At 36.4% G+C, this 23,913-nt stretch overlaps 2 protein-coding genes across 2 annotated transcripts in view; one reads left to right on the top strand and one right to left on the bottom strand.

Moving 5' to 3' along the window:
* Positions 1 to 23,547, bottom strand: part of LOC139995314 (uncharacterized) — a 52,269-nt gene extending 28,722 nt beyond the window's left edge. Inside the window, exons 1-2 of the mRNA XM_074112099.1 lie at positions 23,458 to 23,547; positions 22,856 to 23,125 (exon numbers count right to left, since the gene is read on the bottom strand). The gene's annotated coding sequence lies outside the window, so the exon portion shown is untranslated. The remainder of the gene's footprint in view (positions 1 to 22,855; positions 23,126 to 23,457) is intronic.
* LOC139995286 (midasin) overlaps positions 1 to 23,913 on the top strand; it is a 128,902-nt gene that overhangs the window by 65,087 nt on the left and 39,902 nt on the right. The gene's annotated exons all lie outside the window — the stretch shown is intronic.

The following is a 23,913-nucleotide window of genomic DNA, read 5'->3' as shown; positions in this document are numbered from 1 at the left end:
AGCAAGCCGTGTAACCATTTTCATTGGTGCTTCGGTACAGCATCGTTTTAAACGTTGGCAAAGAAGCGGCGTGAGAATAGCTTTAGAATTTCAAACGTCTGTCTATCGCGAACTGAAAAGACGAGAAAGAATTTTAACGTCTAATAAGGGAGGAATATTTTGATTTATTTAATTCTCTATCAAAATTACTGAGCGTGACGAATCGATGATTTGCCAGCATCCGGATTCTCAATATCATGGGATTATAAGGTTCTTGCTTTCGTACGATCGAACTCAATAACTCGAAGATAAACGATAATAAGGATTTCTTCAACTTTCCTTCTGTGACGGCGCGCATGGTTTTCACGACGCGCGAGAAGATTCAACGGAAGTGTAGCAAGTGCTTGCGAATAGCTGAACTTTCGTCGAATTATTCCTGAATTGGGAGGATGAAAAATAGCGAAGTTTCCGCGGAAAAGTCTCCTTCTATGCATAGCCGTGAACTTTCACGACGACTGGACAGTTGCAGATAGCAACCGGTCTTATCGACGGCGTCTTCGGCCGCTACTCGGCGTTTAAACTTTCCACTTGAAAGTAGCTTTCTTCCTGCTGAATTTTCAGCGTTTCTTCCGTGCTACAGATATACAGGGTGGTACAGATATCTTAGCCAAACGGCATCACCTAAATACAATGCCATTAATATTCCGCACAGTAACAACACTCTCTACCTGTTTCTTGCCTATTTGCATATCGCGTTGCTTCTTCTACTCCATAGCTCGAGAATACGTAAATTGTTTCTTCCTGTGTGTTGGAATTTTCCAGCGATAAAATCTGCACGACACTTCGGCTCGCTCTTTGTTTTCGCGGCCCTGTGTTTGGTTGCTGTTCGACCTAAGCACTTCGAGTCAGTCGACAGACAACCGTTGGCTGATTCTGCTGCCACGGAGCTTAAAACGGTGCTAAATGTAACACTTAATACTTTACCGACCGATATCCGATTAATCGGTTTTGGCGCTGACGCTTACTGACCGATAGCCTATTAATCGGCTTTTTGTCACCGACAATCTTTCTCATTATTTGAGCAGTAATTTGTTATTTAGTACTTAGTAATACTTTAGTATTTAGTAGTTGCATCAGTTGCATTGCTTTGTAAGCTCCCACAGTTTTACACCAATTTGAAAAACTTACCGCTCGCGATGAACGAAAAGAATGGTATTGGAGAGTCTAAACCGCAACAGAGCCGACGCCGGGGAGAATCTGCACCTGAGCTGCCGGTCGGACGTGCGTATGCTGTTAAACCGCTAGCGGTCGGTAAAGTGTTAACCATTTTAATGTCGATAACAACGACATATTCGCTTCTAAATTTCGGCTAGTCTCGGGTTAAGTGAAACATTAAAAATGCAAACGACATATCGTTGCTAGCGGCATTTGCGAGAACGATATCGACGGGAAATTTGGGTTTATGGTAACTGTTATTTAGGATAATGATCGTCGATAACCGTTTCAAAAACCGCAGTCCATGTCATCATAACTGTTTTCAGTGCCTAGCTGATTCGACCACAGTTAGGTAACGCGAAGCGCAGTTTCAAACGATAGTTACACGAAGACAGTTTAACATGGTATTATTGGGTTAGCAAATAAGTGATTGCGAATTTTGTCGTTAGGTGGTACTGACAAAATCCGCAATCTCTTAGCTGCCAGCCCAATAGTTCTCGTAAAGAGTAGTCCAGTAGTAGTATAGTTTTGGCTTGTCGCTGGCTTAATACGGTCTCTTAAATTGAATTATAACGACGAAATTCGCGGCTGTTAATACTAATCGACGAAAGTGTATGTTCATTTTCGCGATATCTCTCGAAGAGGAGAATAAAAATCACAGTACAATTGTTTTTAACGCTCTTTCGCAATCATTTCGATGAAATTTGTACAGGGACGAGTAGCTGACAATTTCAACACCTGTTTGCGTATCAATTGCTCGCGTCCACAGCTCGCGTGGCATCGATCATTTCGCGGCGTGGAGTCGCATAAAAAAACCAGTCAGTTTTTAAATTGAATCGACGGAAATAACGAGAAGAAGATGGACGAAAACTGTCCTCTTTCCCACTTTTCGTTCGCCCCTGAATTTCTTCATATATTTATTTGTTTGACATATTTCTTCTTTCTTCTTCCATAATTTTTATTATTCTACATCTATTTATTTCTTCCTTTATTTTTCTCCATTAGAATTATTCTATTTCTATATTTTATATCTTCATCATCTCTTCTTCGTAATTTCTTTCGCGAATAAAAATTCTCCTGAAAATAATTGAACGAATGAACAATAAATCATAAAAATAACAAGATACAACGAATATTTAACGTTAGATTCACGTTTCCGCAAGCCTTCGTGCCGTTTTTCCCAAATTCATGTCTACTTTCTCTTTTCTAAAACGAAGAAGAAGAGAAAGAAGAAAACGAGAAACATCGTGAAGAGGGTAAAACTAAATATTGATGAAAAAAGGAAATTCCACATGTAACTATGCGGTGAAAAAGGGAAAGATAAGATGCATAGGTTTTACTGTCATCAACGACTAATTCTGCCACTGATTCCGGCTCAATTTTAATTAATTAACGGTGCGCCGAAAACACGAGGCTGAAAGGGGATAGAGAGAAGCCGAGGCGACGAGGAAATGTTGGAATTCTGCAAACAGGCTTTTCACTTTAAAAATGTGTACACTCACGAGGGAAAATGTTGACGATGTGGAAAACAGAAGCAGAAGAGCGAGAGAGACAGACAGAGAGGGGGAAGTAAAAACTGTGTGATGGCAAAAGTGGTTGCCGCGCTGCTAATTTAAAGTGAGCGCAGCGGGACGCGCGAAAAATAATTAAAGCGAACCTCGCAAACGACCGATCCCTCGGGATTAACACACGAAAGGAGCGTCGAGTTAATCCTTCGTCAATTTGCTCGTCAAAAGGATGGGTTAAAGGATGAAGTTCCAAGACTGATTAGAGAGGAGACAGAGTACGAAACATCCTCCTTTTTCCTTTTGTTTTAATAGAATGATCTTGATTTGAATATTTGAATTGTGACATAATATATACGTGCCGAGAGTTTCGAATTGTTATATTCCAATACTTCTTTTCATTTTGACAAATAAGAGGAAATTTAGCGAGACACGACTGTCATCCTATTGGTTCGAACAAAACCGATAACAAACTTTTCTTGTTTTCTTTGGACACGTGAGATTTTCTTTTTATTATTATTTAATTTGTACTTTACAATTTATCCAACTGGACATTTGGTAAATTTTTTTAACTTAATTGCTAAATAACATGTGGATTAAATTAAAATTAAACAAATTCGAACTTAAACGTGCAGAGTAAAATAATGTAGTATCGTGGACAAAAGGCCTAAGAGATATCGAGTGAACCATAAACAATGTCGCGAGAATGCCGAAGTGTGTCGTCGGTCCTGCAATCGAATAGTTTCGCGAAAGAGACCTACGTGACTCTGGCCACGAGCGGTTGCGGAACACGTGCGTGGTGGGGCTAAGACAAAGGACAAAAGGACGCTAAGGGAGAAAGACGAATTAACAGTCAGTATTAGTTGAGAAGTCAGGGAGTGCGAACTGCGTTGTCGAGAGAGTGTGGTCCGCGTGAGAAAGTGTTTGATCCATGGTGACGAGAGTTACAAATTAGCTATCTAGTTGTCTTAATTATAGTACATTGTTGTATTTAATTCACGTTAAACAACCATCGTTTCCTGTTGAATCAACGTCTGTAAAATCCATTATTATTAATAGACTAATTGTAGTATAAGATCCTACAATAATGCTATATAAAGCCATATTAAAACCTGTTTGTACCTATGGGATCCAACTATGGGGAACAGCGAGTAATTCCAACATAGAAATTCTTCAACGATTCCAATCAACTTCATCGCGAACTTAACATACCTACAGTTAAAGAAGAAATATCCAAATTCAGTAATAAATATAACATAAGAATTAAGAACCACCAAAACCCACTAGTTACTCAATTACTTGACACGACGGATCAGATCCGCAGGCTAAAAAGACATTACCCTCTAGATTTAAACATTAGATTTAGCTAGAACCAAACATACAATAATCATTTATTATTTACGTTATAGTGCCACGCCAGAATAATTTATTTATAATTCTCAATAAGAATTGATTGCAAACTACTTAAAAAAAAAAAAAAAAAAAAAGAACATGTGGATGGCTACCCCCAGCGGGATACCATCTTCGAGTTTGACTATTCTATTTCTTCAGTGAGGTTAGTGGGGTGTTTTCTTTTGAGTCTTCTTTCTATAAGAGTTCTGCTCGCTTCAGCAGCCACCCGGTTTGCATGCGTTGCCGTTCTTTCTTTGTATTTTTCTGTGTATTTGCCGATTTCTTCTTTGACTGTTGGTATTTTTAAGTCTTTGCGTATATCCTCGTTTCTCACATACCATGGGGCGTTCACTGTCGTTCTCAGTATCTTCGATTATAGCGACTCTAGTTTATTTATGTAGCTCATTGCGTTATTCCGTACGTCCAACATGGTTTTATTATCGTTTTGTATATTTCCTCTTTATTTTCAATGCTGAGTTTAGAGTTTCGACTAGTTAGCCAGTACATTTATCTTCTTTTTATTCGTATTTTGTCTATAATTGATTTAGTATGTTGTTTCCATGTAAGTTGTGTGTCTAAGTGGAGTTCTAGGTATTTAACTTGCCTTGTTTGTGTTATGTGCGTGCCATATAAATTGGATATTTTGTGGTTTCCGTTTTCTTAGTGTAAATGTAATATGGTTGCATTTACCGGGCTTTGCTTTTATTCTTTTATCTCGTAGCCATTTTTCTATTTTTCTGATGTGACTGCTGTTTCTGGATTAGTGCGCCTGACTAGTACAGCCCTGTCGTCCGCGAATATCAGTATTTTGCTGTTGGTAGTTGGTATACCGGCCGTGTATAGTGTGTATAATAATGTTGATCTTAAGACGCTTCCTTGCGGTGCCCCTGCCTTGATATCTTTTGCTTCAGAATATACATCCTTTATTTTTACCACAAAAGTTCTGTTGCTTAGGTTTGATTTGAGTAACTGGTGGATTTGTTCCGGGAAGTGTTTTTTCATTGTTTGTAAGAGACTTTCATGGTTGACTAGATATTTTTTAACGCAGAAGGACGTGGCGCGGTGAAACTCACGCGTGATGTTCGTACTATATATTGTTTGTTGCTATATTTAGCTATAAATCCTGATAAACGCTACCGGTTTCTTTATACATCCATTTATACTACTTTTGTCGTACGACGTCTATCTATACTACTTGTTCCCTCATACGCTCCTTTATACTACTTACACTGGATCACGAGAGTATTTGGACACGAGAACCTTGAAAGATCGTCTCACTGAAGATACGAAGGCTTGTTGATGCAATGAACAATTGGCAGTTTAAATACGTTTATGATCTTTGTAAAATCTACGTATGATCTTCATAGTAGCATCGAGTATTTTGTAGTTTCTGTGAAGATTTTCAGGTTCGTTTGTCTCGAACTTCAGCATCTCGATCATAACAGTTAAGACCCGTTTTAGTGGCAATGAAATTTTTTAATATTTCATATAACACGCGTTATATATTCGCGAAGAAACTGCTTATAAATATTCAAATACTTTCGTGAACCGCTGTATTCGTTGATTCCTAAGACGATACACCATCAAGTATTTATTGCTTTTGTTAGTTCTACAAATATTTTCCTTCCTTTTTTTTTTTTTTTTTTACGAATTACAATTTTTCTTTATTTATTTAATTTGTACTTTACAATTTGTCCAACTGGACATTTGGTAAATTTTTCTAACTTTATTGCTAAATAACGTGTGGATACCATCTTCGAGTTTGTCTATTTTATTTCTTTAGTGAGGTGAATGGAATGTTTTCTTTTTATTCTTTTTATTTCATTTCCTTGTATTTTTTTTTGCTAATCTGCCGATTTCTTCTTTGACGTATTTTTACGTCTTTGCGTATGTCCTATGTTGCGTGTTTCTGACATACCATGGGGCGTTGACTATCCTGAGTATTTTCGATTGTAGTTTATGTGATTCATTGCTGCTGTCGTCCGTAATGGCATTCTGTGCGTCCAAATTGCTTTTATTATCGTCCTGTACATTATTCATTCATTTTCTATGCTGAGTTTAGAATTTCGACTAGTCAACCAGTACATTTGTCTTATTTCTATCCTACTATGTTGCTTCCATGTAAGTTGTGTGTCTAAGTGGTGTCCTAGGTAAGTGCAGCTATCTACGCGTGTATTAACACTTTACCGACCGATAGAAGATTAATCGGTTTTGTCGCCGACGTTTACCGACCGATAGCCTATTAATCGGCTTTTTGTCGTCCACAATCTTTCTCATTATTTGAGCAGTAATTTGTTATTTAGTACCAAGGTACTTTGCTCAGTTGCGCCAGTTGCGTTGCTTTGCAAGCTCCCACAGTTTTATACCAATTTGAAAAACTTACCGTTCGTGATGAACGAAAAAAAATAGTATTGGAAAGTCTAAACCGAAACAGTGCCAGCGCCAGGGAGAATCTGTGCCTGAGCTGTCGGTCGGACGTGCGTATGCTGTTGAACAGTTAGCGGTCGGTAAAGTGTTAGGTTGTCCAAAAAGTTTCTTCCTTCGTTCTACAAGGAAATGACAGATGCACGACATTTCTCGTTTTACATTATTTTCTTCCATCGCTACAAAATGGATCAGACATAATTCAGTAAAGTAATGTCAAACGAAAAATGTGGTCTATCTGTTATTTGCTTGTAAAAGAAAAGAAACTTTTCGGACAAGCTAATATTTACGACCGACAATTTATGCCACGAAGAGAAAGGCAATTCGCAAGGGAAGCTGCAAACACAGGGCACAGGGTAACAAGGTCAAAGCATCTCTTGACGAAGATCCACACCTTTACGGATATTCCCCTCGCCAATTTACGACGATAGGTCTCCCTCTGCATCCCTTGCAATGAGATAACGTGCTAAGACAGCGAGAGGGAGAGAAAGAGGATGGTGGCGACTGGCTGCGCGATCGATGGACGGTCAAGGGCCATAAGATAAGAATCCACCGATCGTGTCCATCAGGAACTTGCTCTAGAGAAATGGAAATTTCAAACTCGTTGCTTAGTCTTAGATTTAACTTGAATAGGCGGCTTATTCTTCAAGCGGATTCTCAATTTCGATCGAACGTCATAACTAAATTGAATTCTCGCGCAATTTTATATTTTCATTGTGTGCAGCTAACGAAATGGGATGATGAACGCGAATACTTATTTTACCTATTTTTTTTCCTTTTTTATTATTTAACTTTTACTTTACAATTTGTCCAGATCGACATTTGGTAAATTTTTCTAAATTTTATCTATGACGTGTTACAACAAACACTTTTTTATTATTTAATTTGTATTTTACAATTTGTCCAGATGGACATTTGGTAAATTTTTATAAATTTTATCTATGACGTGTTACAATAAACACTTTTATTATTTGATTTGTACTTTATAATTTGTCCAGATGGACATTCGGTAAATTTTTATAAATTTCACCTATGACGTGTTACAACAAATACTTGGTTTTCAATATGTATTTATGTGTATACGTAGTAGATTTGAGCAAGAAAAGAAGGAAACAGTTGGAAATGTAGAAACATAGAATGATCGACAATGAGAAAGCTCGCTGTGATAAGCCAGTAATATCCTGGCTCGATACAGATATTGTTCAAATGAAATTGAAAACACTGACACATTATGAACGCAAATCTAAAGAATCGGCAATTTATATGTATTAAAATTGGAAAAACCTGCGTTAGTTGCGACAAACTGCGGATATTCCTGCTGGCAAACAACTTGCTTTTTATCCGTTGCAAAACCGTTACTCCATAAACTGCGTCGGCATTGTGGAGAAATCATGGACAAAGCAAATCCCTTAAATCATCGCGGTTTTAGAGGAACAGCCGAGAATAACCTCTGTGAAACCAGGACATCGAAACAATGGAGGCTGAAAGCTCGTGGCTCGATAATTCATTAGGCAATCCGGAGGAACGCACGAGAAAAGTGGCGGCTTGTTTGGAGGGATGATTGCATTGGCTCTCCCTTGGGTGAAATAAACGATGACAGAGAGAGAGAGAGGGGAGGAGAAGGAGAGGGAGGGGGAGACGATAGAGTGACGATAGCACCGGCTAGCACGCGTTACTGTGGTTTAGCGGTATGTTTGAATCGGAATTGCTGTTAACTAATAAACGAAATCGCCTGGTTCTTCGAGTTAACGATACTATTCGGATATTCCCTGTGTTGCTTCGTTTGTTTGCCTTCGTTTGTGCATGTTTGCGCTCACTTGCGTTTGCGTGCTGCCTTTACTGCGCTATAAATGTTACTTTTGTTAATTATACAGAAATTTTTAGGAAATTTTTTAGGAAATTTTTTAGGAAATTTTTTTAGAAAAATTTATATTTTTTAGTAGATTTCAATGAGCTTCAAATATGTCACAGAGGACGACATTTCTTTTTTCCTGTTGTTGCACGTTGCCACTGGTCGGTTTTAATTTCTGAGATATTGGGACGCCCGGAAAATTCTTGCACAATTTTCTCCATCTTTCACGCAACTTGAATGTTTCATCCTTCCAGAACCTCTCAGGTTTTTTCGCGAGAAGCTTCTCCGTATCGTCTTTCGTGTCGATCAAATTGCTGAAAAGTCGGAACGAACTTGCCGGACGATCCAATATCATACAAAAATAATTTTCATATCCTGAAATTCGCTTCTGAATTTCGGCTAGTCTCGTATTAAACGATACGTTGAAATGCGACATTCGTACGACATTTTATGGTGTATTTTTATTCGTTTATTGAGGACATTTCGGCTGTAATACAGAGAAACGTAGTTATGCGGCTATCATAGTTGAAACAGCGACGAAATAAAAATTCAACTGTGTAGCCAGCGTAATGTTGCTTTTTGTTCGTTTTGCGGTAGGCGACTGCATTTTTATACAGCGCGTCCTAAACCATTTTTAATTTTGTGTAAATAAAAAAGGCAAATAAGAGGGTTATGGGTTGCACTGGAACAGTATCCGGCAATGCTGGCGTGAAATAATTTCCAATAAATCTATCGATATATCAAATATGGCACCGTGTATTATCCGTCTGTTCCTCACGTTCATACAAATTCATTAATTAATAGAATCTTAGTTTATAAAACTCTTTGAAACAATTTGCTGGACAAGTTGGATGTCTTTAACATCCCCTAAATGCTAATTTGACCTTTGCAGAAAGCTTCGTGGCGTTTCTGCTTCCAGATTAAAGTATGCGTCAGAAAATCCTACGTATAACGAAGTTTTGTTACTTTTAACACAAATCTTGACATGTAATGCCAATTTACAGCGATGTTCTTCTTCTTCTTCTTTTTGGGGAAAAATCGAATGTCTGATACTGGCGCGGCAAATTTCAATTTCAAAGGAACCGAGTTTCGTCCGTTTCGAAGGAGATTCGCTACGTTTTACGATACAAAACAATAATTTACAAAGCCAATCGATTTTCGTAGGCTTCGCGTGCTATTTTTAATTCCCACGCGTATTTGTCGTCCGGATTGCCGTTTGAAGCGGCGTTACAGCGTAATAAGAGAGCCGGTTTGTTGAACAAAGCACAGCGGCAATAAAGTGGCGAATGGAATTTTTCGCTCGCCTCATCTTGCCGGCTGCTTACTCATTTTAATTTTCCCTGGCTTAATTTTGCCCACCACTCTACCGGCACTTAATTTAATACAACTATCTCACGCAGACTTTTTACCCTGTGCTTCCTTCATTCTCTCAGAGACGGAACAAAGCTTGTTCTCCCGTAGAAATTTTACGTCTCAAACAGGTCAACCGTTAAGTTTCGTGGTTAAAATGTTATTACGTTAGGTGTTCAAATTTTAAAGATATTTTAGAGTTTTGAAGATATAACCAGCAAGATGTAATAATTACGATATAATTGAGCAAATAGTTTAACACTTTGAGTGCCACGCGGAAATCATGTTTCGCTGAGGGCGCCACGGGAGTATTTTTATTATTCAAAACTATTGAGATATGTATAACTTTGTGTGCTAGACTAGATTAGCCTCGTAGTAGTGACATATGTATGTGAATATGAGTGAATGCAAGTATGTGTGTGCACAGCGTCTCGAAAAACAGATGAATGCAACTGTTCCGTTGGCAATATGGAGAATGGTGAGACAAAGAAAGTGCTGAGACGCGTGTAAATGTGTATCGACGAAGATCCTGGAAATCCTTTATTAAGTAAGTCTAAAACTGTTTTAATATGAATTCTAAGCGTAACCTTAGTGTTCCTTTACTTTTATTTCGGCGATTAAGATCCACAATTCTCAACAATAAACGAAGAATATTTTATGAGAAAACTAACCAAGCTGTAGTTAGTCGCGCGATAATAATGCCATACCCGATAAATATGGATATAATTCTGTGATATGAAATATGAATTCTAAGTGTAAACTTAGTGTTTCTTTACTTTTATTTCACCGATTAAGATCCACAATTTTCAACAAAAGCATATAATGGCAAAATAATAATAAATTGATGATGTAAGACAACATTCTTCCCCAATGGACCGTTTATCTTATTGGTGGTCACGGGTGACCATCATGGCGCCTTGGTAACAGTTGATAACGACGTATTATAACAAGGTTTCGTTTATTTCAACAAACCATTCGTTTTCGTTATTTCATCGTGAGCAAAACGTGCAGAATATATTGTTGAAACGTGTAGAAGATATTAGTAAGGTATGTTCACACTTCTAACTTCAATTATATGATTATAAAACAGCATTTACGATTATTTTTTAAGGTGTGTGTTACGACCGTTCGCGGAGAGACGCGATCGCGACTCATCAGCGAGAGGCGTAAATTCTCGCTACGATTCTGATAATCGACGCCGCGAATCAGTCGTTCCCCTGTTTCGATTAGGATAATAGAGGTAGTTCAAAAGATTGTAACACTGAATTAACAGTGTTAATATAAACTTGTATTTTTAACAATATTTAAAATTATAATGAACACGCCACAAATGATTTAACGATGGTACAATTAGTTTGTTATTATAATTCCACTCGACTTTATGATATTTCTCGATATATTCGTTTGACTAAGCGATCTCGATTTTATTCCTCCGAACCTCTCGATGCATTCGGTTCGAATTTTCATTTGCCACTGACTGCCCTTCGATTTTGTCCTTTGTTTTCTCGGGAGACGACCCCCACCATGCTCGGGTCCCGCAACCGTTCGCGCCTATGATCACGTATGCCACCTTTTTTGTGTAGATAAAATAACGGACCGAAGGCGAATCGATGTTTCTAGAACTCGCTGCTTGACAACAACTATGCGTTTATCGCTACTTTGTGTATATCTCGACGGTCATGTAAGACGATCTGTCTGCGACACTATAGTACCAAGGGAGAAGGTTAGGAACAAGGCTTATAGTGAGCCTCGGGGCGTAGCAGTGTGTTTATAATAACATTCGTAGATTAACCCTCAAAGATATGGATGCAAACACAGTGCACCGTTAGATGCAAGATTTGTTCTCATTTTTTTTTTTTTATTGACGTTTTAATAAAAATGTTTTAATCGTTCAATGGGGCGCTTTTTAGTTCAAAGTATCTTCTATTTATCGGTTATATTCAAAAATACAATTTTTACAATTGTAAAAAGTTGAAGCGCTCCGGTCACCAATGACCAACATGGCAGTCAAAGTGTTAACGAATTTCGATGACGTTGTCTGTAACAGCTATAAATAATAATTGCCAGTAATCCCATGTATATTACGCGGCCAAATTTCCTACAATAGGCTGAATCACGATTATCACACCTGTTGTTATTGTGGTAAATTGAAATTGGCTAGGGGTTGTGGTCGAGTGGTTGGCTTATTTGTGTTAATGGAGAAGGATGGATGGCGCGGACAATCGAAGAAATTGAGCGGTGGTAGTGGAAAATACAATTGTCATAAACGCAAACCTATTTCATGGGTAATAATTCGTAAGCCTGCGTGTGATTTCTTTTATGAAAAATTTTTACGAAAATATTTTATAATAAACTTTTGGTTACCAGATCGGTGCACAGGAGACGTCTTTTCTTTCCAATTTGAATTTGTCACGCCAATATAGTGGAATTTCTATTTTTTTCTATCGTTAATTTTAATAATATCTATTTTAATAATATTGTATAATTATAATATTTAATAATATTTTAATAATAGCCTACCGATAAAACGTTCAAATTCTTCAGAATTTAAAGCGATATTCGAGATTCCTTTGAAACGCTATACTCCGAAATCTAAAATCTAAAATACATTTGGAAATACGTTTCTTCGTGTTTTGCGCTCGGTAAGAGAGCAGAATAAAGCTGGCTGAAAGGGGAACGTTGAAAAGTATTTCCATTTATTCCCTTCCGTGGAATCCCATGGCTTAGGATATTTTCAACTACGAAAGAGACCTCTTTGTCGCGAGTAACGATGCTACACGACGCGATAAACGTTTCACCAACGACTTTTACCAGCTCCCACGCGATCGAATCACCGACAATTCCCCGGCGGATCGGACGCGCTTTCTCTTCGCTGCATTTCCGGTTCCGCTGTTCTGCACGCGAGCATGCGCGTCTTTCGAATCCCCTGTAATTTCGTTACAGAGTCTGCAAACAATTTCAACCGCACACCGAATTTCCAGAGAGCCACGATTGCCAATCGAAGTTGCTTGAATGCTGTTTTTTGCGAAGAAGTTGCCACAATTTCCAGCGAATATTTCGAACGTGGCTTGGAAACTTTCTAACACCAACGGTATAATTCGAGGAATTGCAGAGAACCCGGATACGTACGAAATTCGACGAATTGTATGAAATATGACGCAAGTGGATTAATACAATTTTAGATGACGTAAAGGGGACAAGGAAATGAACAGAGTAAATTTACAAAAGGAGAGAGGAAGCAACAGTTCGAATAACGCCGTTATTAGCTACTAAGCCGCAAATTAAATTTATCGTGTATAGTAGTTACTTCGTCCAAAAATTTTATTACTGGACATTATGAACAGATTAAATGGGTAAACGAAAAACCAATTAAACGGGTAAACGAAAAACGAATTAAAACGACGGGCTAATGGGCTGGTATTGGATTTAAAAAAAAAACATGGAAAAAACGAAATGAGAGAAAAAACGCCGCAGTTTTAATAATTCCGACGCCATCAATCCAAACCGCAAATTAAATCCTCCGTTTATGACTGCTTCCCGTCAAAAATATTCGAGCTAGAGGAAACGTACATGGTTGGTTCTATACATGGAGGAAGATAATAAATAAATTACCGCTTACGTTGTGCTTAACGTCATATATATTATGTTTTATATAAAAAAAAAGTATTCATTTCATATTTTTATTTTGTTACCACGTGGCCGACACGTCGTTCTCTCACATATCGTCATTCTTCAATTATCGCCAACGTTGGATATTACTATATAATATAGCACAATACACAATGTAATGTATATTATATACATATCATATACCAATATACAATATGATATAATATTATATTGTATAGTGTAATATATGTAATATACAATAGAATATGTAGTATACAATACCGTATAGTATACATAGCATATATAGTAGTATGTATACTACACAATATAATATTTATAGCAATGTCACCTATCAGCTATATTATTATATAATATACTGTACAATATAATATATATTATATACATATAATATAACAATATACAATATAATACAATATATATCATATCGGATAGTGTGCATAATATATATAGTAGTATGTATAGTATATATAGCATACAATATAATATTTATTGCAATTTCATCTATAAACTGTCGTAAACGTTAGAGATATTACTTTATAATATATTACACAATACAATATAATATACAATATAATATAATATGTATTATATCGTATAGTATACATAGTATATATATTAGTATGTATAGTATATATAGCATACAATATAATATACAATATAATGCAATATATATTATATCGTATAGTAGTATGTATGGAATGTATATTATACAATATAATATTTATTGCAATTTCACCTGTAAACTGTCGTAAACGTTAGAGATATCACTTTATAATATATTACACAATACAATATAATATATATTATATTGTATACTATAATATACGTAATATACAATATACATTGTATAGTATTCATAGTATATATAGTAGTATGTATAGTATGTATACTATACAATATAATATTTATTACAATGTCATCTATCAGCTATCGTTAACGTTAGAGATATTATTATATAATATATTATACAATATAATATATATTATATCTTACAGTATATATGGTATATATAGTAGTGTGTATAGTATATATACCATACAATATAATATATACCGTATAGTATAGTATATATACTATACAATATAATATATACTGCATAGTATATTCTATATACTATACAATATAATATTTATTGTATAGTATATTATATATAACATAAGAAGCTTTTATATATAATATCTCTTTATAGAGATACAACTGTTTAATTCTACTTTATTCCATACCTGTGAGAACAATTACACAATAGGAACTTCAAAGGTACCTGGTAAAAGATTTAACATGTGACATAATTTGAATGGCGTTAGAGAGAACGAATGGAGGGAATTTCAAGACGAAATCTGAGGCGTTAGATATTCTAGAAGCTGTAAAAAAATATAAGTAAAGCATATATCCAGCGAAATGACGTCAGTAGACTGCTAGACCAGACCTTTCAGTGAACCAACTCTGTTAAAAAGTCCGAGGAAATTTATGAACGTGATAGATGAATGAAAACACTAAAACGGAGGGAAGTGTCCGCGAAATTTTCCTTCGCAAATGCAAATTAAAAGTTTAGGAGGTGAATTTACATGGCTCTTAAAACATAAAACACGTTAGAAGCAAAAGTACAGCAATTGTTGTAATAATACAACATTGTCACGAGTGTCATCCGCTCAATTAATGTCGCGAATTATATTTACCAAATGTCACAAAAACCGTAAAGAGCAGATCAATTGAAAAATCACAGAGCAGACACATAATACTTCCCAATGAATAATTCGAAAAAAAAAAGAAGAAAAAAGAAGAAAAGAGACAGCGGTGGAAGTATAATAATGACGAACTACACGACGAAACTGCGAACTAAATTTCACCGAACACGGCAGCTTCCCATCAAATCATCGGAAAATAAACAAACGGGCCTGGCATAAATTACGCGAAACGCTTTTCCACGAATTAATGGCTCCGTGTCGTATTAACGAGAGAAACGTTAGTTTGCTTCTGTCGTTCACCTTGCCAAGTTGTTATTTCCACGACGTATTAACGCGCCGCAATGTGAAAGCTGCCGCAATAAACCGCGATCTCGTTTTTCGTGTGCTTCGTTTTTCCCTTTTCACGAATTTTTCTCTCTGTCTTGTTTTTTTTCTCGGCGTCATGATCCGGCTTGAAACGAAAACCGGAAAAATCATTGCAACGACGATGAACAGGAACGCGGTGAATAAAGAGACAGGCAGGTTGGTAGAATATCGTTATTTGTTTGGTATATATAGTATACATATATATACGACGAGGATCTGCAGTGTCAACGACATTGTTAGATTAAGTTTTATCGTTCAGTTGAAATGTTATCTTTGATAATATTCGTCTCGTGCGAAAGTTATATTCAATCGATCGATTTAGATTGTAATGTGATACAATAGAATACGTAACGTAATACACCGTCGAAAACATCTTTTCTCCATGAAAAGAGACGCGTTTGACAAAATTTGAAGAATTTGTGAATGAAGAAAATTTGAGGAAGATTTGAGGAAATTTGAAGAAATTTTGTGGAATAATATCAAGTAGATTTGAAAAAACTTTAGAAAGAAAGACGTTACGTCTATCTTAAACTGGATTAAAAATATTATAATTATGAAAACTTATATAATTGATTATATAATATATTATTATATGTATATATATCATTATATAGTTGAAATATAATGTAAATTTTGTAGAATATCTCTGATATCAAGCAGATAATGTGAAGAAACTTTAGAAAGAAAGATGTTGCGTCTATCCTGAACTGTATTAAAAGTATTATAATTATGAAGACTAAATAATTGAAATATAATGTAAATTTTGTAGAATATTTCTAATATCAAGCAGATAATGTGAAGAAACCTTAGAAAGAAAGATGTTGCGTCTATCCTGAACTGTATTAAAAATATTATAATTATGAAAACTTATATAATATATTATTATATATATCATTTTATAATTGAAATATAATGTAAATTTTGTAAAATATTTCTAATATCAAGCAGATAATGTGAAGAAACCTTAGAAAAAAAGATGGTGCGTCTATCCTGAACTGTATTAAAAATATTATAATTATGAAAACTTATATAATTGATTATATAATATATTATTATATATATATATATATCATTATATAATTAAAATATAATGTAAATTTTGTAGAATATTTCTAATATCAAGCAGATAATGTGAAGAAACTTTAGAAAGAAAGATGTTGCGTCTATCCTGAACTGTATTAAAGATATTATAATTATGAAAACTAAATAATTGAAACATAATGTAAGCAAATGATTCGGTTCAAAGATAGTAATTACTGCCTCTACTTTATTAATTAATTCGTTAAACTAATTTGTACGATTCGTTAAAATCGAAATAGCGTTACTACAAATCGATTAAAGCGTTCTAATGCGCTGGAACATTGGTGCAAGTGGAAATGTTTGGCGAAACGGCGACAGTAAAAGCGGCAACGTTAAATCTAACAAGGTTGTAATTCTCGTCCCATAAATTTCGCTGCGTCTTCGCTCTGAATTTCGAATGGCTCGGTTATTTCCATGGCTAACTGCGTTTCGTTCCTGTCCGTGTTATCTAACGTCGTCTATAAACCGTTAAACCTTCCTGTTGTTTCCCCCCTTTTTTTTTCGGTTTCGTTAATCGCCGAACCTGATAGTCGTCGGTGAAATATCAGATTACTTTTTAACGGAGAGTTATTTTTCCTCGTGGACGATCTTGAGAATGTTAGCTACAAAACTAAAACTCCGTGTTACAGAATATTATTAAAATTTTAGAAAAACAATAAATATCCAGATAATGGAATTTTCTAGTAATAGAACAATACATAAATCTCCTGATATTACGTTTCGTATATTTGCTGAAATAGAATTTAGTATGTCATAAACAAATTACGTTGAAATTAAAAAATACTGCTCGTCGTAACAGGTCCCAGAGATTCTATTTTGTCAATCGCGAATTTGCATGAATATCCGCAGTCTGCTTACGACATTTCCACGGTGAAGTAATTCTTTGTTCAAGTTGCATCTGCTCGTTTGCCTCTGCAAAAATACAAACGTTTAGATGAACGTGCATTGTGTACCGACCGATGTTAAAGTCAAAATACACGCGGAAACTGTGGAAAATCGCTAACAGCGACGGCTTAATTATGCATGGAAAAGAGCAATTCCGCGCTATATTCTACGCCATAGGAGACAAGATCACATTCTTGCCACTCGACTGCGCCCTCCAGCTCCATCTGATGGCGTTCCTCGCTTATTAGACCCACGGGCTGTAAAGAATCCTATCGTTCCTTCAATTTCGCTGAGTTCGCCTTCGTTTTCCCAGTGATGAACACATCTAAGTGAGAAACTTTTTCGGCAGAAAGAACTTAATCAACCGGCGAGATAAACTTTTCCTTATTTAACTAGTTTTTATTTAACGAGCTCGTCATACTTGGTTCGTTTGATTGACAAACTATGGATCAAATGGGAAACGATTTCCCATTTATATCTTCCATGTACAGTCTCATAAGTTTCTTTTATTATAGCCACTATTAGGTCATTTCTCAGGTTTCGTACATTAGATCGCTACATACGAAATATCGTCCTTTTTTTTGAGTTTGTTTTTTAGGTTGTTTTTTAAGTACGAGGAAATTTACTACGAATCGGTACATTGGATGTTCAGAAGATTTTTGATAGCAACGTGAAACTTGGTTGCCACGACGTTCACGTACAATCGGAATATTACGCGAACTTCAACTTGGAAGAAGCGCGACGAAGCTTCCTGGAAACGTAAAATTAGCATTTGGGGAAGATTAAAGACCTAATCCACTTGAGCAGTTTCTTCACGCGTAAATTGTCTTCAAGAGATTTATAAACATAGGGATCGTAATAGCTCCGTTTTATACTCTCGAATTTTAAAATCCTGTCTTGCGAGGTTAGAATAACGAAACAAAGTAATCCTTGAAAAAGTTGGACGATTTGTAGAGTTTAATTTTAACGACGTTTAATATGCATCGACGTAAGAAACGTAGAACGCAACGATTAGCCCAAATGATCAAAAGCAAATAAATAAAATATAGTTACAATCCAACATATCTGTACATAGAAAAAGTGCAACACATTTATAGGAATTTCAGTAATGTGATAAACTACAGTAATTATATATTGTTCCCGAGAATTGTTTAATTATCAAAAGTGTAAAATGAATTTGATAAGAAAATTGCAAGAAATTGCTAAAAATCTAAGTCTGTATCGTAAAATTGTTCATAGCGTGCATGGAACTTGAATAACAACAAATGAAATGATAAAATGAATGCCAAAATTAATCGAAACAGATAATGGATAGGAAAAAATCAATTTTACTATCGAAACAGAAGTTGACAATTATTGTTGTAATAACTCGAACGAGATGATAATTCTTAAGATTCTCAGAATAATTTCTTAGCGATTGTTTAGATTTAAACTAGACTTAAATCTTTTGATACTTAGTCCCAACTTATACTTATACTTATACTTATGGACGATGATGTATTGGGTTGTCAACTAAGTGATTGCGAATTTTGTCATTAGGTTAGGTTAGATTAAGTTAGATTAGATTAGATGAGGTTAGGTTACATTAGATGGGTTTAGGTTAAGTTAAGTTAGGTTAGGTAAGGTTAGATTAGATTACATGAGTTTAGGTTAGGTTAAGTTAGGTTAGGTTAGGTAAGGTTAGATTAGATTACATGAGTTTTGGTTAGGTTAAGTTAGGTTAGATTAGATGAGGTTAGGTTAGGTTATGTTGGGGTTAGAAGCAACTAGCAAAATCTAAAGAGTCACTTGATTATCGGAAAATTCGAAAGTTTTGCGTTTCGATAGCCTTTTGCTTTTCATGGAAACGTATTTCGCGAAATATGTACTCGAGCGTTAGCGCTTTTACGTACTCTGTTTTACTAGAAATAATGCAAAGCTTTCGGCTTGCTGAATTAATTCACTTAAAATGAAAACTTGCGTAAAAGGGTATAGGGTTGGCTGGGCACTTAAAACTTTCAAATAAATTGCGGAAGTTTCACCGTTTTATTTTAATTCCAATTTTAAAGTGCATTTCTGACGCGCCTGCCTATTTCAAATTCTTTTGCACACATTTCGAATTATACGATCGATATTTTTATACATTCAATTACATTTCGATTAGCCTCTTTTAAACTTATTTTGGCTTTCTAATTACTAAAAAATAATAAAATATCAGCGTCCATCGATCAAGATATCCCTGGTCCATCAAATTCTATCAATTTCTTTGAAACAAGAAATTAATCGTTCTACGTCAACCAATGTAAACTAATGTTTTACAGTAATTGTATAATTCTATAATGGCAGAAAATTTCTGGAAATAAATTCTTGAATTATTCAATACGTGTAGAACACTTTCACAAGAAGATAGACAAGAAAGATGGGGTCGGCCCATCAAATTTCCTCGACTTCCTTCAAACAACACACAATGGCTGAAGCTCGGAGATATCGAGTGGCAACGACCTAATGGCTTAATGCCGCCACGATTATTAGTTAAGGGTTAATTATGACAAACGCGTGCTCGCTCTCTTAACTTCGATTTGAAGGCTAATTAGCGCAGAGTGCTCTTGCAATCGAATTTGTGGCGGGCCTGGAAAATTGTTTCAAAGGTCTGAAGCTGCGTTTCAACCTACGATGACACACTTTCCCAAGTCAAAAACCAATCGAACGTTGGTCCAACTCTGTATGGCGTTGAATACTTTGAAATGCAAATAAGAAAAAGGATAACGGGCCCATTTGCGAATCCAGGCGTTTCTCAAATCCTCCATTTCCATTACTCGTAATCGGATTTATGCATTTTTTTTTTTTTTTGCTCCGTAGTATCAAATAAGGCAGACAGTTGTTTCAACGTCGATTACAAATTAATACAGCGAACAGTATAAATGAATTAGTGATGATAGGTTTTGTATAATTAATTTTCCTTGCGAGCACTAAACTCTACCTTCGTGCGTTAGTACTTTCGTTTCGATCTATTAGTACCGCGATAATGTTCGTATTTATGTTCGTTTCGAAGAATGTAAAATAATTTTCAAAGGAAATATCAGTTTTTAGAATTTTATTAATTATATTTGGCCGATGATAAATTTAATTTAACAAGAAGAAGAGCCGCAGCTTGCCACTGCCTGCAATGTACATAACGATATATTCCGATCTCTAATTAATATGGATTAATATGTATTTCGTGGGAATTCATTTGGTAAAGTCAATAACCCATGATGGTCCATCGTAACAAAAGGAATTTCCACAGGAATTCGAAACAATGGCGTATACTATCTTCATTCTAAATGCATAAATTCTTTTTTCTTACTGCAGACGTAAGACTCGGTAAATCGACTTATTCCATTCTTCTTTTCCATTTATGAAACGTAAGACTCTTTCCTTGGTATTTGCCCCTTAAATAGGAGCTTTTAGTTTTTGCCAAAGGCAATTCAATCTCGTTCCTTTTCTTCGTTCTTCGCGGCCGAAAAAATGAAATTCTTTTAATCTTGCGAAGCAAGCGTAACACGTTTTAGTTAGAACAATGTTTGATCGATCGTTTAAGGAAATTTTGTATGGTCGATGGGAGAGAATTTTCCAATATTCAGTAGGTTTAATATTGAAAACCGTGTCAAGCATTCGACAGTTGAAGAAAGAATCGTGATCAAGATGAAAGAGGCAGCGTTTCATTTTACCTAGAAATATATACCGTTAGACTTTCCATCTCTGCTATCTAAATGAGGAACAGTATCACAGTCAGATAACCAGAATGAGAACAGAAATTTACTTTTACATACAGAAAGCTGGGTAGCAAGAAAGCTGACTAAAAGTATTATTTTTGCTATGAAAAGGAAAAGTAGAACAATTAGAAATGAATAATTACATTATATAACAACGAGTAATTACATTTTCCAGTTACAAAAATTACAAAATTCCAATTGTAACAACGTTACAAATTCTTCGCTATTTCATATCGTGAAATTGTCGAAGATTTCTTTCAAATTTTTCTTCCAAGGTTTATCTTTCTCCAAACAAAGCAATATTTTTTTTTTTTAAATTATAGAACTCGAGCAATGACTTTGGCTAAGTTGCTAATTCTACAAATCATAACGATCAACGTTGTTGCAGAGAATTAACTTAAAAAAGGAAATCTCCTACAACATGGAACACCAATCAACCATGATTTATATTCACGGAAAAGGGAAAAATTCGATTACGTTTCTCGTGGCAGAGTGAAAAACGCTGATCGTCTGTCATCCTTCTTTTCAGTGGAAATTCTTTCATAGAAAATTCTATTAAAGTAGAAACGCCGTTGCTGCAGTCGGCGTTCGAAACAGCAGCGAAGCTTGATTTTCCAAAATCCGGTTACAGTTTGTAAGAGGCTGTAATCAACCGGGTATTTTATTATCACAGCCGAAGAGAAAGGATTTACAATTAATACGAAACACCTAACGAACCGACATTTTTCAACATTCTCTCGAGCAAACAAAATCTCGTATTACGGTCAACTTTACAAACAACAGTAATTTGTGGCCTTAGTCTGTGATTTATTCTTTCAAACGAGAAGAAAAAAGACTCGGATACTTATCGTTGAAATTGAAAGAATTTGCATATCAAACATTTTCGTAAAATAATTCAATTGTATCGTTTATGAGCATTGTTCGTAAAAGTAGTATAAAACTGACTATTCTTGAAAGTGGCGTCGTACTAGCAGATCTACGATATAAGCCACGATAAATCAGAGACATGTGTTAAATTTCCACATCCTCGTATTTCAATATTCCATGCTCTACATTTAAATAGCCCAACATCTATCATCCCGTCACTCTATGTTTCTCAAAATATGGTAAACGGTTCCCCTGGAATGATCAGAAGTACCAAGAGCATCCAAATTGAGCCTGGAGCAAAATACGGAAAATTAAGAATAAATGAAATTAGCCGTCAACAACCGACTCCCTTGGATCTTGGCGCGTGCGTGGAGTCGCATAAAACGCCACCCAAATCAAAGGGTAAACAAAAGAAGCTGACAGTGAAGGTTGAACCAGCCGAAAACGACTGATAACGTTGACCATCTTGAAAATTGTACGTATTTTCGGCGGAAATACTGCGGAAATAAACCGCGATAGATCGAGACCTATTTCACCATAGAACGTTCAGTTTTCTACCTGATTCTACCAAGTTATCCGCGCCTTTGAAAATTTCCTAGTCCATGAAAAAGTATATTCTACGAATCATGGTAAAAGACGTAGGAAAAGGCGAGTGAACGTGTGAACCATTAACGCGTGCATGGAATCCCATAGAAACACTCGGCGCCTAAAAGCGAGCACCAGCTGCAAAATGGGAGGATGGGCGTTTGATCGTCCCAATTAACAAGGCGCTACGCAACCTGAACGAAAAAGAAAAAACGCTAATAAAGCATTAACCCAGATAACCACGCAATCTGGCATCTTGCTGGAAAGAGAAGAAGCGACGAAACTCGTTCTCTTAGGGATCCTCACCCGGTCCAGTCTAAGAACCAGTCGCTTGCTGCGGGACTTAAATCCAACCGCGAGCCTGATCACCGGTCCTCTCATCCCCCTAGTGTCACGTCTTCTCCGGGGGTGTGTCTCCGTGAAAATTCACCATATTTACTACGACAAGTATCACCACCCCCTACCAACCACCACCACTTTCACAACCACTACCACTTTTCTTGCCACCACTACCGGTCTTCACCACCGCCACCACGTTTCTCACTGGTCAATGAAACTTTTGTCTCCGTGTGTCATCTGTACAACATGTACATATGTGTATGTATGTATATATATATATTTATACGAGCCGCCCGCAGGTCAAAGTGGTTAACTCCTCTTTCTCAAACTTTTTACATTTTAATGGCAAATCACTGGTGCATGAAGGATGCTTATCTCATACAATTCCATTTGTTTCCTCGCGGAGTTAACCGATTTCCTAACTAAACGGCTCATGTATATATATATATATATATATTTACATGTATAATTGATTATACGATAACGTAAGAGATACGAAGGTGTGGGAAGGTGAGTATGTAAATGCGAGGGTGTGTAAGAGGGTAAGGAGAAAGAAAATAGACACGAACGAGGATGCAGAGAGAGCGAGAGATCGCGATTCTGACCTCCTGCGGTACTCTCGGCTCGGGGTGCGAGAGAGCACTGAGTTCCGAGTGGATGGAGCCCCTGATACTGAGGGTGCACAGGCCGTGAGAGAGAGAGAGAGAGAGAGAGGGATGTTGGGACGACGGAAGCGTCCGCTCGGTGGAATCGACGCGCGCGCGTATTTCGAGCGTGTTCTCGGTGTTGTTTCGCGAGCGCGTTTTAGGGGTGGGAAAGTGGGGTTGGCAGAGGGATACCGATGGTTCGTCGAGTGGCACTCGGGGCCTCGAACCCGACGTCGTCCTGCGCCAGAAATTCTGACGCCTTCGGTTATAGCCGATCCGCTTTTGTTAAGGATACCGCGGCGTGAATACGTACGAGGGTGAAGGTGAGCGATTTTCGGGCTGCGTGCTTTCGCCGTTCCTCGTCGACTTGGTTCGCAG

This window comes from Bombus fervidus, chromosome 15 (assembly GCF_041682495.2).
Source record: "Bombus fervidus isolate BK054 chromosome 15, iyBomFerv1, whole genome shotgun sequence".
Taxonomy (NCBI): Eukaryota; Metazoa; Arthropoda; class Insecta; order Hymenoptera; family Apidae; genus Bombus; species Bombus fervidus.
The sequence above is the reverse complement of the archived record's forward strand: the minus strand, read 5'-3'. Positions and strand labels throughout refer to the sequence as shown.